At 36.4% G+C, this 25,054-nt stretch overlaps 1 long non-coding RNA gene across 1 annotated transcript in view; it reads right to left on the minus strand.

Annotated features, from left to right (window-relative positions):
- LOC146998984 (uncharacterized) overlaps nucleotides 1–24,289 on the minus strand; it is a 48,164-nt gene extending 23,875 nt beyond the window's left edge. Inside the window, exon 1 of the long non-coding RNA XR_015039903.1 lies at nucleotides 24,184–24,289. This is a non-coding gene — a long non-coding RNA (uncharacterized LOC146998984). The remainder of the gene's footprint in view (nucleotides 1–24,183) is intronic.
- Between the last annotated feature and the right edge of the window lie 765 nt (nucleotides 24,290–25,054).

Here is a 25,054-nt window from a genome sequence, read left to right on the forward strand (position 1 = left end):
CAATTTAGATTTGTATACCATACAAAAAGTGATCAGTGAGGGTAACTGTGAATTGAAGTGTACTGAATGTAATGTATGCATACACACATATATGTGCACATGTATAGATTCTTCAATTAAGTGGAATATGTATAAGCATATTCGTTATTTATGCCAGATGCAGAAAAACAGTCCAGCAGATATAGTTCATGATTCCTGTAATGATCCTTCATTGATAATAGACGACACAAATGATATAGTAATAGTAAATGAATTAATGCAAAGTACATCACAAACTTTGACATTAGCAGAAAGAAAAATAGCACTGGTGAATAAATTTACAAGCTTACTAAACTCAATAACAACACCTAATTAAGTAACTAAAATGGAGAAAATTTATAAATCTGCAATAAATATGAGTATACCACACTTTGAACCTCCAACTCTAAACATACCAGCTAATAAAAAAATTGTACAGAAAGGAACCTTTAAACAAACAAAAAGAAGAAAAATAATGAAAAATTTAATTCGGACATCAGTACAAAATTTTCCTCTCACAGTTATGATAAACAACAAGGCAAATATTCAGGGGCAACATTCTTCTTAAAATTTTCATTGTTTAAAAATTACATTATATTGAAAATTCATTTGATGACCTATGTCTTAGTAAAATTAACTTATATTAATTTTACTATTACTTTACATGTACAGGACTCTGGTATTTTTTTCTCTTTATAGAACTCATATTCAGTAAATTTCCAGCTATATACATTTTAAACAATTTTAGATATTTTAAATGTTCTCACTCTGCGGGTAACTGTTTACACAATATGAATGAATTAACTACACAAACATCAAGGAAATGAAAAAAAATTCTGTGCCACCATTTGACACTTTTTCTCTCAGTCTGATATAGACATTTTTAAGTGGTCAAATTAATCAGCATATCTCATATGATTATTATAGTTTGTGATACCTTAGAAATAACCATAAACCTACCAAAAAAATTTCAGAAAATTAAACCAAAAGTACAAAATCACAATGGAACAAATGTTCAGAAAACATTTTCAATAGTCCTGTCCCCTAGTAGCAGTATTTCCTACATGCGTGATGGAACAAATTTGTCCCACCTTTTCATTTCAACCATTTTTAATTAATATATATATATATGAATTCAAATAATACTTTTTATCTGCAAGAAAAAAATATTCATTCTAATACCAAAAGTTGTCCAAATGATTTAAATTGCATAAGAAATTAAAACAAAAAATGCTTCAAAATTAGACCTGCTAAGAATTTTTTCCTACATGATTTCTATGAATTACTAGTGCCACCATCTGTTATATATTTAGGAAACTGAAAGGTATTATTGTATGTATTTTAAACAGAATTTTGCAGCTGTCATCTTGGAGATAAAAACTGATAAAAAAAAGCCATCCCGCCGCCCATCAAAGGGTTAAAGGCTTTATGGACCTCTTTTTTTTACCTTCTTATTTTAAAATTTTGATTTCAATGCTGTGTCCAAGAAATCAAACAGTAGCACAAAAAAAAAAAAAAAAAAAGGAGTATGTGTGTATTGTAGAAAAAAAGAAATAGGTGGCACTGGATGCATTATTAAAATAGACACAAAAGTACTCAAATAAACATCTCTCTCCAAAGTTGGCAACAAATTTATAATTTTTGGTGGTGGTACGGTGTGATAATTAGAAATTACCTAAAAAAATAAATGGATGAAATGCTCCTTTTCAGGAAGGTTATTGTTGACGAACTTAGCAGCATGAATGCCAGAGTGATGACTAGGTTCTGTCAAAATTTCTTCTCTCACTTTCATTTGTTTCTTTGCTTTGCGTTATGTGCTATACTGCCAAGCTTAAGAATAAGCTTTCAATGATAGGGAAAATGAACAATTTTTCAAAAGAATTTGGAATGGACACTTTTATTGATACATAAGCACCAGAAAAACCACTTAGTGCTAAAAAATTTATTTTGTAGCATAGCACAAACATACAATTAAGAGGAAGTGTAATGTCAGTGAAACAACAAAACATTTACTAGTGTTTACAGCTGCATGTCATGTCATAAGTAGTTCATGAATGATTTGAATTGAATGACATTTTGAAAGTTAAAAGTCCATCTGCAAAAAGATATTTTGAAAGTGATAAATTCCCTATAAATCTATTTTAAGAAGAACATATTGACATACTGCTTACATTGGTGCAGTTTAGGATATCCAAAGTGTGATTTTGGACAGCAATTCATTTTCATGAATGAATGCTGTGGTAAAATTCATATGTAACATTGCAACTAAAACCTTACACCCTAAAATATCAGATATATTCCTCCTGATAGCAGATGTAGAAAGAAACCAACAGTTTCAGTATATCTCAAGTTTCATCAATAGAATTTATTTCGTCTTAATAGAAGTAAACATGACTATGCCATTCTTTTCCTGAATGATGAGATGTATAAAAAATGTGAGGCATTTACAGGGTCGTTTCTCAAAATAATGTATCTAAAATGCACACCCTGTACACCTTGCCAAAAAGTTTCATGAATTGTTCACAGACAGTGAGTGAGTGAGTGAGTGATTATGGCGCAAAAACCAGAGATGATTATGACGCGCCAAACACAAGATGGGATGATTACAATTGAAGTCATTAAAATTCAATGAATAAAAACAAGTAGATAAATGTACCAAATCCACAGGATGAAGTCATATAAAAACAAGTTAAAAGCACATATTAACATTCAAGACACAGTCTTCAAAACAAATTACATTTGGTAATAAAACCCAATCTCTTTTAAATAATAAAATAAATTAGAATTGACCTCTCTTCCGATTAAACGGTCGAGAGGTAAGTCACAGCTATTAAAATATTTCTGGCGAAGACTATTAAAACATGGACACTCAATTAAAATATGACGAACAGATAAACAAACATTACAATTAAAACAAACAGGCTCATTTTTAGCTTTAAGAAGATAGCTATGTGTAACTCTGGTATGACCAATTCTGAGTCGAGTCAAAAGAACGTCCTCTTTACGATTTCCAGCAAAATCCCAATGCTCAATTCTAGGTTTGATGTTTCTCAACTTGTTGTGATGCTGAACATCCCAAATTTGCTGCCATTTTTTTCGTATCTTTCCCTTGATGACACAGCAGATGTCTCTAAAAGGGATAAGGCGACTGGACAGTTCGACAGCAGATTTTGCCGCGATGTCTGCAAGCTCGTTTCCCTTTATTCCCGTATGCCCGGGAACCCAGCAGTACAGGATTTCATATCCTCGTATCATTAAATTTCTATGAATTTTGAGAACATCCACTACCACAGGATTCTGAGCGTTGGGAAAAGCTTCCAAGGATTTAAGAGCACTATACGAGTCTGTGTAAACTATGAACTTTTTGTGGCAGAGCTTTGAGATGTACAAAAGAGCATAATATATTGCAGTTAGTTCAGATGTTAGGACAGAGAAAGCATGGTGCAGGCATCTGCCCTCTATGTAATTTTCAAATACAAAAGCCATCCCCACATGATCATTTGACTTTGATCCATCTGTGTATATCGGATAATAACTGCTATATTTGTGCCTGTGCTCAGCGAAAATTTGTCTGTAAACGATCTCGTTAGTGCTCGCCTTTACGTGATGTTTCAAAACATCAAGAAGCTGGATCCGTGAATTTTCCCAAGGTGGAATTTCAAAATTCTGTACTGCTTGGGGGTGCATATCAGAGAGGGAGAGTTCCTCAATGACAGGGCGAACTCTTAAAGGGAAAGTAGGAACACAGGATGGACGTGTTTCAAATAATGTGTTACACTCATTATCAAGTAAGCACAGCTTATTGGGATGTTCAGGTTGAGATACAGTATTAAAATATTGCAAAAGGGACAATTGCTCACGCCTCAGATAAAGTGATGGTTCGTTACAGTCAACATATAGGCTCTGCACAGGAGAAGTCCTGAAAGCTCCTGAACAAATCCGCAGACCTTGATGGTGAACAGGATCCAGTTTTAACAAAACAGATGACCGAGCGGATCCATATACAACTGAGCCATAGTCCAGTTTAGAGCGGATAAGCGCTCTGTAAATGCGAAGCATGGAGCAACGCTCTGCACCCCAGGAGGTGTTCGCCAACACTTTTAAAATATTTAGTGTTTTTAGACACTTCTTTCTCAGGTTTAAAACATGAGAAAGGAAAGTCAATTTTCGGTCGAACATCACTCCTAAAAATTTTACTTCAGGCGCAACTGGAATAATTGTACCATTCAAGTATAACTCAGGTTCAGGATGGAGACCTCGCTTCCTACAAAAGTGCACGCAGACAGTTTTCTGTTTCGAAAATGTAAATCCCTGTTTGTCTGACCATTCTTGGATCTTAATCAGAGCCATCTGTAGTTGCCTCTCTACATATCTCATGTCTGCTCCTCGACAGCTAATCTGCAGATCATCAACATATAGAGATCCCAAGATGGTGGGAGGAAGTTCTTTTAGTACAGAATTTATTTTTAACCTAAACAGGGTTACACTGAGCACACAGCCTTGAGGCACACCCTCTTCCTGTTCAAAAACATCCGAAAAAACAGAGCCAATTCTTACTTGAAAAGTTCTAGTGTTCAAGAAATTTTGAATGAAAATTGGTAGGTTGCCGCGCAAGCCACTCTCGTGAAGATCCCGGAGTATACCGTATCTCCATGCCTTATCATAAGCTTTTTCAATGTCGAAGAATATCGAGACAAGGTGGCTTCTTCTTACAAATGCTTTTCGAATAGATGTCTCTAAGAGGAGCATGTTATCTACAGTTGTTCTTCCCTTTCGAAAACCACTCTGATAAGGCGATATAACATCATTCTTTTCCAAGAAGTAGACTAGGCGGCTGTTTACCATCTTTTCAAACAGTTTGCAGAGGCAACTCGTAAGGGCAATTGGCCGATAGTTGGAGGGATTCCTTGGATCTTTCCCTGGCTTAGGAATAGGAATGACAATAGCTCTCCTCCATGCACTGGGAAAGGCATGCTCCTTCCACACCCTATTGTAAAGAGTGAGAAGGGCATTCAGTGACTTACAGGACAGATGCTTTAGCATTTCATAATTCACTCCATCAAGACCCGGAGAAGACCTATGTGTCTGCAATAAAGCACTCCTTAATTCAAGCATAGTAAAGGCTCTATTGTAAGGCTCAGATTTGGAAGAGTTGAATGCGATGCGATTTATTTCAGAGTGCTGCTTCATAGAAAGAAATGCAGGTGTATAGTTTCTGCTGGAAGAAACGGAAGCAAATGTCTCACCGATAGTATTCGCAATTTCTTCTATGGAGCTAATCACTCGGCCATCTTTTTCCAAAAAGGAAAGTGAGTGGTCTTTATATATGCCGCATGCTTTTCGAACTCTTTCCCAAACCCGCTTGCTAGGCGTGGAGGATGTTATTGACGACACATATGAAATCCAGGAATCCCTCTGGCTCTGCCTTCTTACTTTTCGTGCATTTGCTTTGGCTCTTTTAAAGGCTATGAGGTTTCGCAGAGTAGGATATCTACGAAAAATACCCCATGCTTTTTTCTGTTTTTTCAGTGCTTCATGACAGTCGCGATTCCACCATGGTTTTGAATATTTTAGTAGTTTTCCTGATGTTCTAGGAATGGAGAGCATAGCTGCCTGAATAATAGTATTAGTAACAGCTTCAACAGCGTCATCGATATGCGCATCTTCTACCATTTCATCTGTGAGCTCTGCAATGGAAGAGAAGAGTTCCCAGTCTGCCCTGTCCAGTATGAATCGAGGGGATCTCGACATGGGGTTTGCTCCTCTTCGTGCAAGAGACACAAGAATGGGATAATGATCACTGTTGTAAAGATCTTTACCCACATTAAAAGTGCAAAAAGGCAACAGAGATGGTGAACAGATGGCAAGGTCGAGAGCATGGAATGTTTTTGAAGGCTCATGGAAGTAAGTATCTTGCCCATTATTGAGGAGACAAAGGCTATGATCTTCGATCATCTGCTCAATTTGTCTTCCTCGGCAATTAGTATCCTTACTACCCCAGAGCGGACTATGGCCGTTAAAATCTCCTATTATGATGAAAGGCTCAGGCAGCTGCTCTAAAAGACCATTTAAATCTTGCTGATCAATATGCTCATTTGGAGGCAAATACAGAGAAACGACTGTAACAACAAAATCAAAATTTGTTTGAGTAGCGACAACTTGGAGGGATGTCGTCAAAGAAAGCACATTTGAGGGATAATCCAGTGAGGTGAGGAGACCTACACCTCCACTGGCACGCTCACCTGCAAGGTTATCTTTCCTGACGAAGGAAAACCTCCGAAGTTTTGCCTGTTGTTCTGGTTTTAGATTTGTTTCCTGTACTGCGAAGCATACAGGATGATAAGCATTAATTATGGCTTTGATGTCGGTGGAATTTCGGTGGAAACCGCGACAGTTCCATGAGACGAGGGTGGCCATTATGTCTGGTTTTTGTTCTTTCTGTGCTCTTGTTTGGTTTTTCGTGGAAGTAGATGCCTGGGAAATTCTAGACCCTCCTCTACTTCCATAGTGTCTGAATCCGCAGATTCAGAAATCATTTCGTCAAAAGAGCTATTGCTGGGACTTCTATTTTTATTAATTATTTTGTGACTTTCAATTTTAGGTTTACTTTGAATGACTGTTTCTTTTTTTTGTATTAAATGAGTTGCATTTTCCGTTTTCTTGGTGGATGTGGTTGGTTGGGTTTTATTTGGTTTAGTCTGCGTGCCTATTGATGTTTGGGTGGCAATGCTACGTGTTGTTTTAACTGCACTGGCATAAGATTTGTTTGATTGGAGCTGTGTGCTTTGAACTAGTTTTCTGGCTTCAGCATACGAGATGTTCCTGGTAACTTTAAGAGTCTGTACTTCTTTTTCGGATTTCCATTTTGGGCAGAGGCGTGAAAATGCTGGGTGCTGACCCTTGCAATTTATACACGAAGGCGCAGCGGTACAATTTTCCGAATCGTGGCCAATCTGTGAGCATCGGGCGCATGTGAGGCTGCCACGACAAGACGTCTTAGAATGGCCAAAACGCTGGCATTGGAAGCATCGCATAGGGTTGGGAATATAGGGTCTTACAGGACAATTTAAATATCCGGCCTTAATATTCTTAGGCAGATCAGGCGTGTTGAAGGTAAGGATCACGTGTTTCGTATCGATCAACTTACCTTCCTTACGCATCTTGATCCGCCTAGCACCGCAGACATTTTGGTCGGATAGCTCGGAAGCGATCTCTTCTTCAGGAACGTACAGAAGGTCGAATTCCGATATTACGCCACGACAATAATTCAGTGTCTTATGTGCTGTTACAGTGACATTCGCTTGCCCAAGTTTAGTAATCTGAAGTAAAGAAGCAGACTGGGTGGCTGAGTTTGTATCAATAAGCAAGTCTCCGGAGCGGAGACGCTTTATGTTTCTCGGCTCACCAATACAAGACTGGATGTATTTATTTATTACAAAAGGAGACATCTTATGCATTTCGCCAGAAGGACTAGAGATGACTAGGAAACGGGGACTATTGTGATGATTTTTTTTATTTGCATCTGTCCGTAATTTTTTTGCAGAATTTTCAGAACTAGGTTGACTGACAGGTTGAGTGACTGGTTTAGTAGTAGACGTTTCAGAGCTAGGTTGAATGATTGGTTTATTAGTAGATGGTTCAGAGCTAGGTTGAGTGACTGGTTTAGCAGTATACGTTTCAGAACTAGGTTGAGTGACTGGTTTAGCTGTAGACGTTTCAGAACTAGTTTGAATGACTGGAGTTACCTCGAAATCTTTAATTAAGTAGATATGAGAAGAAGCCATAGTGAAAGAATAAAGATTCGGGTCCGACGGCCCCGCCCACCACGGAGCCCAACAAGGGAACACAGATTCCTGTGTTAGGGCTAGCCGGACCTATACGCAAACTGAAGCCCCACAGTCGGCTTTCCCGAAAGCAGGTACTCCCGAGAGCTTGACCCCAAGCCACTGACACAAGGACTAGTGACCAGCCGATTGACACCCGTGAGGACGACTAAGGTGCCTCCCGTTTAGCTGAAGCAGAGGCCAAAGTAGTGTGTTGGGGACAGTACCTCGCCCCTCAACTACCAGGACCCTCCTTTCCAGCGACACGGGTCTCCACGCACGGCAAACACGTGGGCAGTTTTCTCGCCACTCGAGAACTAGAGACAAGGTCTGTTCCAGTCTCTCGTGACGAGCCCCAAACTCCGTAGAGAGAAACCACGAGGGAGAAGAGAAGGGGAAAAGTTCCAGCAAAGAGGAGAGGAGACGGAAAAGAGGATAGATCACTGGGGCTCCAGGATCGTGACACCCGTCTCATCAAGAAGATGATCCCCTGAAGGGCTAGGGTACCTCGGGATTGCCACACCCGTACTCACAGAAGTGAGCCCCCTGAGGGGTGTTCACAGACAATTGCAAACTTATTTCTAATGTAAAAAGGATGTTTTTAGAATTACCTGCTACAGCAAAAGTCTTTAGAGAGATTGCAGTTGATATATTGTTGCCTTTAAATCCAGTTTTGAAAAAGTGAGGAATATGGTAGCATGAGCTTGCTATTTTGGCGAGTAGTAGCGTTTTTAAGAGGTGGAGGTAGGGTGATTGCACAGAATGCCAAATACTGAAGTTTTTTTATAGATTTCTTTGTGAAATGTTCTATCTTTATTCAGTTATTTCTGGTTTCAGTGAAGGGTGATTAACACATTTTTACTTTCTGTATGCTTTTGTTGGCAGAAAATACAGTAAGGTTGGCCCTAATGTCTAGTATTTTGTCAAAACCACAGATGCTGTCAATATTTTTTATGTTCTTCGATTAAAATGCTTAGGCATTATTTAAAAAGACATCTCTAAATAAGAGTCTCACATTTATAGCTTCATATTTCTCTCAAATACAAGCTTCCCTGGAGAAACAGAATCCAGTGGCGTAGCGAAGGGGGGGCAAGGGGGTGTATGATGCCCCGGGCGCCGCTCGCAGAGGGGCGCCAAATGGTCTCCAAACAAGATTTTCCGGAAAATTTCAGTTTTTAGTTTGATTGATTTCTGGAAAATATATTTAAAATTAATAATTTTTAAATTACAATTAATTAGTAATATTATATTCTCAGTAGTATTATATTCTCTTTAGTAATATTATATTCTCATTGTATATAATATTATATTATTAATAAATATATCAACTTATCTATAATACATATAAAACTTTTAATTGTTTAAAATTGTACTTTTTTAAAAACAGTTATATGTAGAATAAATAATAACGTTTAATAATTCTAGATCATCGTATATCTGCTTTTTTCGCCGGCACAGATATATTTGTAGCGGTTTGCTACATCATTGGCAAATAGTTGCCTCTCAAAAATACTCCAAAGTCAATAACGATTCATTAAAGACTCAAGTTGTTTAATAAAACACATTTATTAGACGTAAGCACATCGAAACTCAATATGTGCATCGTTAAATATCACAAAAAGATGCATTTTCTTCTTACAACTTAAGAACAGAGCATAAAAAAATTATTCTTAAAATTAAAAAATTCTGATGTGCACACCACATGACTTCCTTGTACGGAATATTAAATTATGCGCATTTTTTCTTGCATTTCATTTAAACTTATTGGATTGAATTAAATCTACTTCGCCTACAGCGCATAAACCGCAATAGAATAAATGCATTCTTTAAAATTCACTCTAGTATTTGTTTACCATAGGGACACTCTGGCGCTAGATTCACATAACAGTATTTTGTTTCATTCATATTATAACTCATAATGCACAAAATTTATATCATTTAAAAAATAGAATTATCTAATCGTTGCCACATGCTCTATTCAAATACTATAATAAAGCTAGGATGATGCATAAAAGAAATTAAGCAAACAAAACAAAAATGTTTTTCACAGACGATTGAGTATTTCTCATTCAATTAATTCAGTTCTCGCTTCGCGAGAAGGCAAAAATAGATAAAAACTCAAAATATCTATATTAAAAATTACGAAGTAAATCTTAAACACTTATTTCCTCGAAAAAATTTCGGAAAGGATTAAGCAAGATTTAATTTGCAATAATAAATGAAGGCGATATCTTTGTTGTTGCGAAGCTAAGTTTCTATAGATGGGCAACAGTCTGCTGTTTCAAATGTAAATGTTTCAATGTTTTAAATGGCCGATTTTGCATTCGTTAAGAAACTTCATAATTTTGTTCATAGCAATTGCCACGTAGGTGTGCTTTCGCTAATAAAAAGTTTTTTAATGTGTCATCACTAATATTAAATCTAAATTTAGTCCTCGTTTTCGCAACAACACTGAAAATTCCTGTCACACTCTGCATTACTATGGAACTATCAAGATGGCCAACATAATTCTAGACAGTTCACTATATTTTAAAATTCTATCAGCACCTTTCAGTTTTCCAATTAAACTCCACTAGGTGTCAATCCTAGCTGATTTTATAACTTCATCCAAGTTTTCTAATTGTAAACTGCTGTTATGCAGCTGTTGGAACTGTTTCAATTTTTTCTTTTTTTTAGAACTCCTTTCAAGATAATGTGGTGTAGTGGCTGAAACCGCTATGCTAACCCTGGAATCTCTACCGTATAATTGGTTTCAGAAATCACACTAGTTACTTTACCTGGCTCTATCCAGTTCAGAGCCATTTTGTGTGGTTTAGACGTGGCTAAAACAAGCACGAGATCTCCGACCTTAAACCTTCTCGTAACAGCGTTGCGATCATACCAGAGTTTCCTTTTACTCTGACACTCTTTCATCCTCTCTACAGCCAGCTACTGACACTTCTTTAATCTGTTTATTAAGTCTAGAACATACTCAACCACAGTGGGGTCTGCCACAGTGACTTTCTTCCTCTAACCAGTTTTCATACACAATCCTTTGAGGCATTCTCAAATTTTTTCCATGTACTAACTCGCAGGGACTAAAACCTGTGCTCTCATGGCTAACAGTTCTGAGGGCGAACAAAGCACATGGCAAACATTCTTCCCAGTCCTTCCCGCTTTCCAAGTACAAAGCCTTCAATACCCTTTTCAAGGTGGAATGCAACCTTTCAACAGAATTGCTTTGAGCGTGACACACAGAAGAATGATACACCTTAATTCCGAACTTGCTAAAAAACTCAGATGTAAGTTCTTTTAATATTTACTGCTGTGGTGTAGTGGCCGAAACCGCTATGCAAAACCTGGGTTGTGACATCAGGTTCAAAACAAAACACAGCATAAAAATTTTATTGAACGCAAAAAAAAAAAAAAAAAAAAAAAAAAAAAAAAAAAAAATGGCTACATGCAATTCTCAGAGAAAAACCTATCACAACTCCTCCCCTCATAAAGAAATTTTCTTGACTATTTAAGGAAAAATTCTAAATACATTTCACTGCTTTCAAAACACAAGTGGTAACTATTTAAGTGATAATAGAGAAGCCAGTTACATTACCCTGCACTTATTTCTAGATAACATAACCGCATAAATACAACAAAAATAATTTAAAATACTCCTAATGTATGCCTTATACAAAGCATATTCCTCAAATTTTACACAATGCTAATACTTAAACATTTGATTCTAACCATTTTGAAAATGAAACACACTATGCAAAAAAATTTAAATCTACAAAAATATAATTCCAAAACACTACAAAATCATTTTTCAAACAACAGTTTACAGAACAAAAAGGATTGGCTCCTCCATGTACTTCATATGCTAAAATTCCTGCTGTCTGTAGATCTGATCTCGAATAATCAATCACTGAGATAGGACACTCTTCAACATTTACAACTATATTTGGATGAGATCCCAATTTCTTTTTCCGGACTTTATGATTTGTCAGTTCATCCAAAGAAAACTCGCCAATAGCTGGTAATGTCTCCTTATACATTGCACGCCATATAGCATATGCATTTCATTCAGCATTATAATTGAACATCATTTTTACAGCAAGGTTATTTGGAAGCAATTTCTCAGAAGAAAACGTCTTGATAGAAGTGGGTTTTTCGAACATCGAACTCTGCAGATCTTGTGTTCCTTCAAGTATGCGATATAATAAATTTTGTTTGGTGTTGAACATTATCATGAGTTTCTGTTGCTTGTGCTTCCGAGAATTCTGCTGGCGAAACATCCGCAAGAATAGTCCTTTCTTCTAAACTGATGTCTGGAATTTTAATGTCCTCCTCCGTATTACTGGTTAACCTCCTTCCGAATGCTCATTTTTAACGACCCTTTCAATTTCTATCTCTTTCTCTTCTTCCGATCTGGAATCTAAGTCTTCTGTAGTCTCTCTCTCTAAACTCCTGCGCGCATGCGCCTGACTAGGAGTCTCCGCAACATTCAAGAGAACAGGTCGTTCCCTAATTTCCTCAATCAACTGTGCAGTTTTATTCCCTAACAAATAGTACTCTTTATCTAACTCTACCGGAGTAACCGCTGCCTTTGTGGTGACCGCACCAAAATCACCTTCATTGCTTACTTTCGCCAAAGGTAAACATTTACATTCTGTGTCCAAAGGCTGTTTCATCCATACAGTTTCCCCTAATAAGTCATTAGTATTAATCCAAGTACTATTACACAGATCTATACCAGCTCCAGTATCTCTCAGATATTCTCTCTCTATCCCATTAATTACTGCTTTCTTGAAATACGGCTCAAAATATTTTCCTAAACTCTCCGTTCCTAGATTATTCACCAGATTAGCCTTATTCTTTTCCAGCGATGGACAGTTAGGTCGGATATGTCCGTCCTTTCCACATTGGTAACACCTTATTTTCCGCTGTTTCTCGAAACCTGCTTCATTGAAAACTTGCTTTTTTTTAGGAGCCTCCACTTTTCTATGCTCCTCTGATTTAATTCTTTGATGACCACTACTTTTCTGATTAGAACTACAGTTAGAATTTATATACCGCTCTCTATCTTTCTCAAATGGTTTCTTTAACCCCGCTGTCTGTTCTAACTTCCTCATATCTCTTTGCAAAGCCTCATACTTGTCGCATTTCTCTGCTAAAATGGAAGCTGTTTTAAATTCTTCGCAATTGTCTAAGTAGTGCTCTCTTATTTCTAGAGGGACTCGCCGCTTAATTTGCTCAGTGAGCATAAGTTCCTTAAGACTTTCAAAATCTTGAACTTCTACTGAAACCAACCAATTCCCTAAATACACTCTCAATTCATACACTAAATCCACCCATAACATTCCGTTTTTTCTAGAATGTTCTTCAAATTTTGTTTTTAGTGCCCAAGAACTAAGCTTGAATCTCTGCATGAGTAAGTTCTTAACATGCTGATAATCGTCCCCTTTATCCGCTGGTTCTTTCACTATTAACTGGGCTACATCGTAAGGTAATAAAGGAATTAATTGCGAGACCCAATCAATCTCATTAACCTTCTCTTTTTGAGCTTGTTTCTCAAATAGCATAAAGAATAATGAAGTATCTATATTACTCGTTTCAAAACGCGGTACTAGATCTTTCAAATTAACCTTTTTTTCTCTAGATTGTTCAACTTTCGAAACCGTGGAAGCTAGGCTATTAGTCTGAACCACATTCATCGGTTTTAACCTTTCCAATTCAAAAACTCGCTCCCGCTCCCGTTCCCGTTCTGCTCTCTCTTGTTCGGTTATTTCTTCTGCTTTTCTCTGCTCAGCCGCAGCCCAAATTCTTGCCGCGTATTCTTTCGCAGCTTCTTCTTCATAGTCCTCGGCATTTAGAATAGCCTGCCTAATTTCTCTTACTCTATTTGCCTGAGACACATTTGTTTCAAACTCCTCCGCTAACTCCAATAGCAGAGCTTTAGTAAATTTCCTCATAAACTCACCCATTATGGAAAATTAAAGAAAAATAACCTACCTCGGAATACAATAACACAAAAACAACAACAACAGGTCTATCTCTCCAAAACTGAATAATTCCCTAACAATTCTGAGCACAAATTGCCTTACAACATTTAATGATAATACCTATGCCTACAAACAAAGCGTATATTAAAAAATGCTAATTAAGAGGCAACCTTTTCCTGCTCTATATCCAAAATAAGCCTAGTCTCGAATAACTGGCATAACCTCTCCAAAATCACAAAAATGGTACTCACCAATTTTGAAGACGCCTTCGATTGACTCTCCTGGCACTACTTGGATATTCTTCAGGGAAATTTCACTATTTTGCGGCACTAGATCACGCTTCCTCCGGCGTTCCCTTCTGACACACTGTCACTTGTCACTGAGGAGGCTTCACCACGCGAACTGTCCTTGCACGCAAAATTAGATCGTTCTTGAAGAGAAAAAAGTCTTGACTGTTTACATAAAACTCAAGTTCACAGGCGAAAAAGTCCGTTCCTAAATTTACTCTCAGAAACAATCCCTAAAAGCTGCCACCAACTTTTAATATTTACTGCTGTGGTGTAGTGGCCGAAACCGCTATGCAAAACCTGGGTTGTGACATCAGGTTCAAAACAAAACACAGCATAAAAATTTTATTGAACGCAAAAAAAATGGCTACATACAATTCTCAGAGAAAAACCTATCACAATAATAATAAATATCAACAATGCGTTCATCCACATTTATTGGTAATGAGGCTGCCCTTTTTTCAGCTGCTAAATTTAAGAGGTAACAGATGCACCTCATAATCTGCAAATCTGAATTTTCCTTTCTTAAGATGCCTGCAACACCAGTCTTCCAGCCTACCAATACTGGTGCATTATCGGCACCAAATGCTAAGCTATTATCCAGAGGGACTGCATTTTCTTTAAAGTTTTAATAATTAGCTGTGCTATATTAAAGCTTGTCAAATGTCTTTATAAAGTGGGGGCAGAAAGTAAACTGCACTCAATTTCTGAAGACTCTGGATTAAAAAAAGAAACAACAATTGGAAACAGTTTTGAATCGGTATTATTGCTTCCTCCCGTAGAGAGGCAGAATGGAGCTGTTTTAATGCAATCATTAACTGAAGATTTATTTTTCAAACCCATTTCTTTAACAATTGCACCTGTTTTGGTTTTTGCACTTGAGTATTTCATAGCGATTTCACTATCTAGAAACATTTTTCTAAATAAAGCTGCAGCATGTTCCGATGCATTCAGTGGCAGGTTATGCTCCAGAAAACAGACATTCTGCATTAATAACTTTTTGGTCCTTTGTTTCCGAAGAAAAATTTAATTTTTCGTTTTTTTTTTTTTTCAAAACAACTCATGTTGTCCTTGTGTTTTGTGTACGCGCATGTTTGAGAACATCCGCCCTTCCACCATGCGAAATCGAAAAATCGCAACGACAGACGGTACACATCGCAAATTTATTACATTTCCTTGAGGAAATAATGGAAGGAAAGTCAACTGTGTACGATTTTTGAAACGTACACGAGTATTTCACATTTGTCGCAGACATAACAAAAGATGATAATTTCTAAAACTAGTATTTCCCGAAGGCACGTGTACTCACACAACTCAGGACAAGATGAACGAAATAACTAAAGAACATCCAAATAACAGCTTGCTTTGTGCTCATTGGGTAATATACACTGGTGTGCAAAAATTAAGGACGAGACGGTTTTTATCAATATAACTTTCAGTGGCGTAGCGAAGGGGGGGCAAGGGGGTGTATGATGCCCCGGGCGCCGCTCGCAGAGGGGCGCCAAATGGTCTCCAAACAAGATTTTCCGGAAAATTTCAGTTTTTAGTTTGATTGATTTCTGGAAAATATATTTAAAATTAATAATTTTTAAATTACAATTAATTAGTAATATTATATTCTCAGTAGTATTATATTCTCTTTAGTAATATTATATTCTCATTGTATATAATATTATATTATTAATAAATATATCAACTTATCTATAATACATATAAAACTTTTAATTGTTTAAAATTGTACTTTTTTAAAAACAGTTATATGTAGAATAAATAATAACGTTTAATAATTCTAGATCATCGTATATCTGCTTTTTTCGCCGGCACAGATATATTTGTAGCGGTTTGCTACATCATTGACAAATAGTTGCCTCTCAAAAATACTCCAAAGTCAATAACGATTCATTAAAGACTCAAGTTGTTTAATAAAACACATTTATTAGACGTAAGCACATCGAAACTCAATATGTGCATCGTTAAATATCACAAAAAGATGCATTTTCTTCTTACAACTTAAGAACAGAGCATAAAAAAATTATTCTTAAAATTAAAAAATTCTGATGTGCACACCACATGACTTCCTTGTACGGAATATTAAATTATGCGCATTTTTTCTTGCATTTCATTTAAACTTATTGGATTGAATTAAATCTACTTCGCCTACAGCGCATAAACCGCAATAGAATAAATGCATTCTTTAAAATTCACTCTAGTATTTGTTTACCATAGGGACACTCTGGCGCTAGATTCACATAACAGTATTTTGTTTCATTCATATTATAACTCATAATGCACAAAATTTATATCATTTAAAAAATAGAATTATCTAATCGTTGCCACATGCTCTATTCAAATACTATAATAAAGCTAGGATGATGTATAAAAGAAATTAAGCAAACAAAACAAAAATGTTTTTCACAGACGATTGAGTATTTCTCATTCAATTAATTCAGTTCTCGCTTCGCGAGAAGGCAAAAATAGATAAAAACTCAAAATATCTATATTAAAAATTACGAAGTAAATCTTAAACACTTATTTCCTCGAAAAAATTTCGGAAAGGATTAAGCAAGATTTAATTTGCAATAATAAATGAAGGCGATATCTTTGTTGTTGCGAAGCTAAGTTTCTATAGATGGGCAACAGTCTGCTGTTTCAAATGTAAATAATCAATGGCCGCTATATATATATATATATATATAAAAAGGCTTAGCGGCACTTAAACAACTTTAAAATTGTTGATAATTCTAAAAATATTGCACACAGATTTACTAAAGGCATAAAAACCTTAACCGGAAGATAAAAACAACATAATTCAATCATTTTTAAAGCAAAAAAAAAAAAAAAAAAAAATGTACAATTTACAAACATATAAGAGTAAAGAAACTGAGATCACTGAGGCGGGTAACAAAGTGGATATATCTATATACGTTTGGTGCGGCCGATTGCAACCAAAATACGAGGTGCACATTTACATGTTATAGCAGTCCTATATACAAAATTTCAACCTTCTGGTGTATGTGTGATTATGGCAAAGCCTCGAGGGCTATCTGCCTAAGGGGAGGGATGCCTTTCGTGGAGGACTTTCTAAGGGAAACTGCCTCGTATACACGTTACACATGGGGAAAACCACGAAAACGCCCATGCAGCCAGCCCGTTCGCGGGATTCGAACCTCGGACCGAACTACCAGTGTTCAGCGACTTTACCGCTCGGCCGCTGGTGGGCTCAACCTTCTGAGGCTACTCGTTTTTGAGTTATGCGAGATACATACGTACATACGTTCGTACAGACGCCACGAAAAATTCTCTTCAGAATTTATTTTAAAGCAGTTTTATAATTTTTTTGGAGGAAAGGAGTCTTTTATTCTGTCCTTACTTACAGATATCACGCGAAAACATTGTTAAATTGCATTCAGTAGCGGTCAAAATGGATATTTTCTTTGAAATATGCTGCCTGAAACTTTTCGCGATTACAATACTTCCTTTTTACTTCGTACAAGGAAGTAAAAAGAATAGAATAGACTTAGGTATTTTGTTGTTGCCAGAACCTAACTACTAAAAAATCGCGCAGTTACAAACAAGTCACAAAATGAAATTCAGCACGCATTATTCAAAGATAAAAATAAAATATAAACAAAATAATAACTTACGTGGGTAAATATTTGAATGATACAATTTTTCACAAACATAAATATTATTTTTCTGCTTTAAGAATTATTTTACACTACTAATTTTGAAAGAAATACAATTTATTATTCACCTTTTAAAAACGTTCTTTTTTAAACGACATCATTCTACGATTATTTTCGTTTCTTACAGTTGCCACTCACAGTCTGCATAAAGTTGTACGAAAAAACGATTATATATGGTTTGTAGAGGTTACACAATTCCCAATCCAATGCTAATGTAGTTAGGTAATAATTATTCTTAATATGTTTTTTTTTATCTCAGATTCAGCATTTTATTTTTATTTGCATTATTTTCTTACTACGAAGATATTCTATACAATATATTACTGTAAGTGTTCTTTTTTTTTTTTTTTTTTTTTTTTTTTTTTTTTTTTGAGGGGGCGCGAAAAAGGTATTTTGCCCCGGGCGCCAGTTATGCTCGCTACGCCACTGACAGAATCTAAGTTTAGTAGCCTCTTTGTATGCATTTGATGTGATGAAAAATGTGTCTCAATATTTACGTTGAAAAAGGTGTAGGTTCAAGCATTGTGAAAACATGTTTGATATCGTTACGAATGCTGTGAATCTCTATGTTTTAAATATGCACCTGTCCCATCAGCAGATGATTGTTTTCCTGCCTCAAGGGCATTTTAACAGATACAACTTGTCAAAGGAGAATCTGAAGAAAATGCCTGTGATATTGACACAAGTGAACAATGTGTTGCATGGTGATATTCTTTTCTTATGTATCAAGGTAGGGAATCTTTTTTTTTTTTTTTGCTGTTTGTTTAGGTAATTCTTGACCATGGTATTTATTATTCATTAGCATATTTTCTCTGGAATTCATGAAAAATACTAATATTTTAATGATATGTAGGAATATGTTTTTATGTACTTTGTTTATCGATATTAAGAAAACTTTATCTTTATCAGTGCTAGTTATAGTACATGAAGTGCGTTAATGAATTCACAACTTAACACAGTTAACATATTCATTTTTCCCAAACTATATTTTAAAGACATTTTTCTTTATCTATTTACCTACCGTTTTCAGCATTTTAGTTTGACACAACTGCCTGTCCTTATTCATAACATACTTAACAATACCACAGATTTTAAATAGCATTTAAATTCCTTAGAACATCATTATAAATAAAATAGAAAAATTATACATTTTGTTATTTTTATGCAGTTTGAAGTCATTTGAATTTAGATTACAGCACACCAGTTTGTTAATTTTGGTGACTTTGGGAGTGCATAAAACTTCTCAGTCATCTCACAGAGCCAATAAAATGATAATAATCTTTATTTTACTGAAATCACTTATTGGATGTAACACCTAACATCTTCCGAATGGTAAATATTAAAAAAAAAATATCATTCGAAATATATTATTTCATTATAATGTTACTCATAAAAACTTATCTGCTTAATATTATAGGTAACATTATAACAACAGAAGTAAAAAACACTACTTCATTAACCATTTAAAAATGTATATTTTGAGGGCACACGATATTTAAGAGCTGCATGGAATATTACGGCTCTGAGAAAGACGACAACCACGTTAGCTTTGGTTCAACCCCAAATCAAATCAAATCGTTTCTTGAACGTAGCAGTGTTAGTCGATCCCGACTTTAACTGATTCTTTTGTAGTTGTTTGCCCTAAGGCGATGGAGAAGGCGAAAAAATCGCCGCGCCGTTAAGGGCGAAGCTCCGTTGCGTGACAACGCTAATCTGGAAAGGCAAGAAAGCTGTTCGGTGATGCGTGAATGGCGGGATCGGTCAATGACCCCATACGTAGCGTCTTTAAACGCTCTTTTGTGAAACTGGTTCCTATGAATGTTCTCGCGGTGAAAAGGCACTCGTGAATGAGGGAAGAGCTATCTCGGTACACAGAGAGTTTGAGTAAATAGTAAAAAGTCATTACGCAGTAAACTAAGTCCGTTAGTAGTTTTCACTGGGGTATTTACCCTATAAACACTATTTACAATATATTGTAAATATAATACACTAGTAAAAATCTTGGTTAATAGTATATGATAAAATGAAAAATTTGAAAATAAAACTTGATTATATAGTTGATAAGAGTAAGATAACAATAGTAATGTGCGGTCGGGTACCGGACCAAGTCCATTTTATAAAGTCTTTATATACACTATTTACAGTTACCACTTGGTATTGTGGAAAATGTTCCTCGGTCTTTTAGTTGGTGCGATGACTGTTGGGTCGTAGTCTGTAAGTTTTCTGATGTGTTCATATCTTGAATGCGTAATTTTAGAGTAAAGATTATGGCTTGTTTTTAAAATTTCGTCTTCAATGGCATTTATTTTTATATCTTTGTGGAGTTGGATGTTTCTTGTAAACCAAGGAGCATTTAGGATTTCTCTAATAATTTTATTTTGATATATTTGAATTTTCTTCCTGTAAGATTTACATACGGTGGCCCAGACTGGAACAGCATACAGGAGCATTGGCCTGATAAGAGTGAGGTAAATTCTTCTTTTTAGATTAATGCTAAGGTTGGATTTTCTATTAAGGAGTGGTCGTAATGCCATTTTAGCAGCGGTGGCTTTCCTAATGGAGTAGTCAACATGGGTTTTAAATTGTAGTTGCTGGTCGAAGTAAACTCCTAGGTATTTGATGGTGGTAACTTCATTGACTTGTTGATTGTTAATTTTGATATTATTATGAATGGGAGTGTTTTTATGGTATCTTCGGATGAAAATTACTTGGCTTTTAGTAGGATTAATTTTGAGCTTCCAGATATTGAAGTAGTGGGCGATTTGATTAACTGCAATTTCTAGTTTATCAGCTGCAAGTTGCGGCTTCAGGGATTTGGTGACTATTGCTGTATCATCTGCAAATTTGAAGATTTCCGAATTTAAGGGAATGGGCATGTCATTGGTATAGATATTGAAAAGTATAGGGCCAAGAACACTTCCTTGTACCACTCCACTTTTGATTTTTTTCTTGTTGGATATGCGATTATTGACTCGGACTTGGAAACATCTCCCTTTGAGGTAAGAGTAGATTAATTTAATGAAATTGATAGGCAGACGGGCAAGGTATAGCTTGTAGAGTAAACCCTCATGCCATACCTTGTCGAAAGCCTTTTCAAGATCAATAAAGCAGCTTGCAATAGTATTTTTTTTGGTGATGGCCTCTGCCATATATTCTGTGACATTAAGTAGTTGATGGGTGGTGCTATGATCTTTTCTAAATCCAAATTGCTCTTTTTTAATAATATTATTGTTTTCAAGGTGGTAGGAGAGATGCTTTTTCATAACCCGTTCGAAGACTTTGCCCATACATGGTAGCAGGCTAATAGGTCTGTATGAGTTTAATTCTGCTGGATTTTTTCCTGGCTTGACTAAGACAGTGATAATGGCATGTTTCCATTGCCCTGGGAAGTAGTTAAGACGAATGCAGGCGTTAATTATATTTGTTAGCAGGACAAGGTAACTATGGGGGAGAATATCCAGTATTTTGTTGGTGATACCGTCAAAACCAGGGGCTTTGCGTTTTTTAAGGTTGTTAATTATAATTTTGATTTCATTTGGAGTAGTAAAGGGCATGCTTTCAGTGTCAGTATAATAGTTGAGTTGGTTGATAAAATTATTGACTTCGGTTTCAGTGTCTTCATCTTGATAATTATTGGTGGTAAAGGTATTTTCAAAGTGGTCAGCTAACGCTTCTGCCATATCACTGTCTGTGTAAGCCGTTCCGGTTACGGTGTTGATGGGACCAAAGCTGCTATTACTGTTCCTGAGAGTTTTGGCGATTTTCCAGACAGTGTCCTGATTTGTATCCATTGAATCAAGTAGGAGCTCCCAATTATTGGATTTATATTCGTTCATGAGGTTTTTGATGTTTCTAATTTTTCTATTAAGTATGTTTTTAATTCTAGGATCAGCTGTGAGTCTCCAAAGTTTTGCAGTTCTATTTTTATCTTTAATTTTATTGCGGATTTCTTCGGGTAATTTAGGTTTTTTATATTCTTCATACCAGGTAGCTTGATGCAGTGCAGTATTGATGCTTCTATTGATTTTGGTGATATTATATTCTATGTCAGCGGAGTTGGAAAGAGCAGGTCTGGCTGGAAGTTTTTCTAAGTAATTATTGAATATGTCCCAGTTAATTATTTTTTTCATTGGAATTCTATTGTCAAAGCCATAGTAGATGAATCGCACTGGGAGGTGGTCAGAGGTAAGTTCGTGGATGACTTCTAGGTAAGGTGTTTGGTGGATATTATTGGTTATGAGGATATCAAGAACTTCAGAAGTGCCGGTGTGGTGGTACCTAGTAGGTTCATTCGGTCCTTGGATTTTTAGGTCATTATTGATGGCAAAATTGTAGAGAAAGTTTCCATTTGGGTTATTGGTGCTTGAGTTCCAAGATCTGTGTTTTGCGTTTAGGTCTCCTGCAATGATGATGGGCTTGTTGCTGTTGGTGAGTTGATAGAGGTCGTTATATGTAATAATATTGTTGGGTGCACTGTAAATGGAAATGAAGATGGTAGGCTCGTCTATGTGCGAGTGCACAATAACTGCACAGTATTCCAAGCTGTTTATGCCATTAATATTGTAGCTGGTAGCTTGCAGGTGTTTTTTAGTGAGGATGAGGGTGCCCCCTCCTCGGTTGTGTCTTCTGTCTGATCTGAAGGTGTTATATCCTTGAAGTTTGAATTTATTCGCGGCACGTAAATGAGTTTCATTAATTAAAAATATGTCAATATTATGTTTTGATAAGAAGTCTTCGATTTCTGTGCGCTGGTGCGCAACTCCATTAGCATTAAAAAATGCTATATTTAGGCTGCTGGGGGCAGCAGTGTGAATATTATTGATGTTGCTATTGTAATTAATTATTACAGCTGACTAAAAGTTCAAAGGCTTCCAAGCCTATTTGGATCTTGTCCATAATTGATTTGGCATTGAAAAATCTCTCTAGGAGTTTTTTTCCTTTATGGAACAGATTTTTAATCCACATAAGCATGTCAGAGGTGGATGTGTTGGAGTTTTCTTCGTTAGTGTTGGTAGTTTGACTATTATTATTATTATTTGTGGTTTCGCTGTTACTGGATGGGGTGGAGTGTCTGCTAGGCAATGGTGGGAAATTAACAGTATTGTTGATGGGTACAGTTGCTGCTGTAGAATTAGATTTTTGTATTCTCTGTTGTTCTATGGACTTTTTTATGTTGTCTGGATGTTTTTCACATCCTCGATATGACGAGACGTGAGGTCCCCCGCAGAGACAGCATTTTCCAGGCAGGTTCTTGTCCTTCTTACATAGATATGTGAAATGTTTGTCTCCGCATTTAAGGCATCTAGGATTATGTTTACAGTGTGCCTTACTGTGTCCGTAACGTTGACATTTATGGCACTGTTTGTGCCCTGGTGTGGGTCTGAAGGGGCAAATTTGCACACCTAAGTCTAATATGTGGGTGATTTCGAAAATTTTTTTGCCATTGTTGTTCCTGGCGACTTCTGCAACGTATGTGGGTAGTTTGATTATTTCGTTTTCTACTTTTTTGGTGATTTGTCTGACGTTAGTGACAGGGATCCCTAATTCTTTTAACTCTTGTATGATATCTTCGGTGCTGGTATGTCCCGGTATTTTTTTGATGACAGCTCTGATTGGTTTTTCGTGGGGAAGTGGAAAAGTATGGTAAGGTATGGCTTTAGTATCAAGGAATTTGGTTATTGATCTGTAGTCATCGGAGTCTCGGACTTTGATGTGGATGTCTCCTCCTTTTAAATTACTATCAAATTTTTCGACGAGTTTTTTGAGCTCGTCCCTTATGGGTTTCCATTCAATAACGTCTGATATGATTATAGGCGGGATTCTCTTTGTTGTTTTGTAAGGTTTGATAAAACCGTCTTCATCGGTGATCTGTGAGTTCAAAATTTGCGTATTGTCTGTTGTTTCCATTTCATCTTCAAGTCTTAGGGCTGTGTAACGATTTTTAACAGATGTTAGTGAGGAATTACTTCCGTCACTCAGCGTTCTTTTATGTGTTTTCCTAGGAATGCACCAATTATTTGTGTTATCATTTGTAGGTAGGTTGGAGTTTTGAGAGTTACTATTTTCATTGTTGTCTTTATTGGGAATATTTTCGGTAATAGCCTGCTCGTATTGGCCATCTAAAAGGATTTTCTTGGCAACCAGCCGATCATAGGTGTCACAAAGATTGTTGAAGATATCAGGAGTGACCTGAACCGTTTGGTTTAAGATCAGATTTTTTTGGATAGCGAGATGAGTGATTTGCGCATCAATCTCCTCGCGAGTGCCTTTTTTGATGAGATTTTCGATAGCATCAGGATTCCGTATGAAGTCGTACGGTTCCATTACGTAAAAAAAGCGTGATACTAGTCTGGCATGTCAATCATGAATTCATAAAAGTCGAAATACTTACGGAGAGTCAAGAAGAGCTGTGAAGTACACCCTACTCGGTAAAGATCCAAAGCTCGACGAAACAACTGAACTGACCAGGTTCAACCCCTCCCCCTCCCAACTTATTTACATCTTCTGAAACGGAAGTGACGTCTGGCGAGCAACCGAGAGTGGGGAGCTCTGGGATAGATGAGAACCCAATGTCTAGGCGCTTGTTCCAATCAAAGAATGTGCGAACGTATGTATCAAACGGATAGCTGGTTTGACCACCGAGGCAAGCGGCAGCACGATCGCTGCGCTCCGTAAAAAAGTGAAAATTTTTCCTTTCCTCCTGGTGATTATCAATTAAATTTCTTTGAAAAATGTTTATTTTTCCCCTACAAAACCTATATCATTCCAATTGTAAGGATCTTAAGTTTTACTAACGTTTATTTTATTTTAAATCTTTACTATCACTTCTTATTTTCTACTTCCGGCCAGAATTATAAGCGTGAAGGAGTTTATGCAAAGTTGTCTGGCGAACGCCAAGTATTTAAGTGTGGCCTTTTTGCCAAGCAGAAGAGAGGAAGCCGTGAGTTCGAAGCAGGCCGCTTACCTTAGAAGTTACGCAGTTGCTACTTTGCCTTCCAGGCCAGAGGTTTTAATCCTCTTGATAAATTAAACGTATTGTAGTGTTCACAGTCTCTGTGCTACATACGCTTCCTGTTATTATAAGGCCAATCTTATTCTAAAGTTAAATTAGAGTTTAGTTTTATTTTGATATCTTTTAAGTTAGACCCCGAGTGGAGGGTCATTGTATTCCGAAGTACGGAAGTCATTGTATATAAAGAAAAAAAATAAAGGGTTTTGTATACCCTTCGTCTGTATCCTGTCTACTTAATACAATTAGTGAA

Source organism: Stegodyphus dumicola, chromosome 2 (assembly GCF_044657685.1).
Source record: "Stegodyphus dumicola isolate Sdum_Otavi_A_Nest chromosome 2, ASM4465768v1".
Lineage (NCBI taxonomy): Eukaryota > Metazoa > Arthropoda > Arachnida > Araneae > Eresidae > Stegodyphus > Stegodyphus dumicola.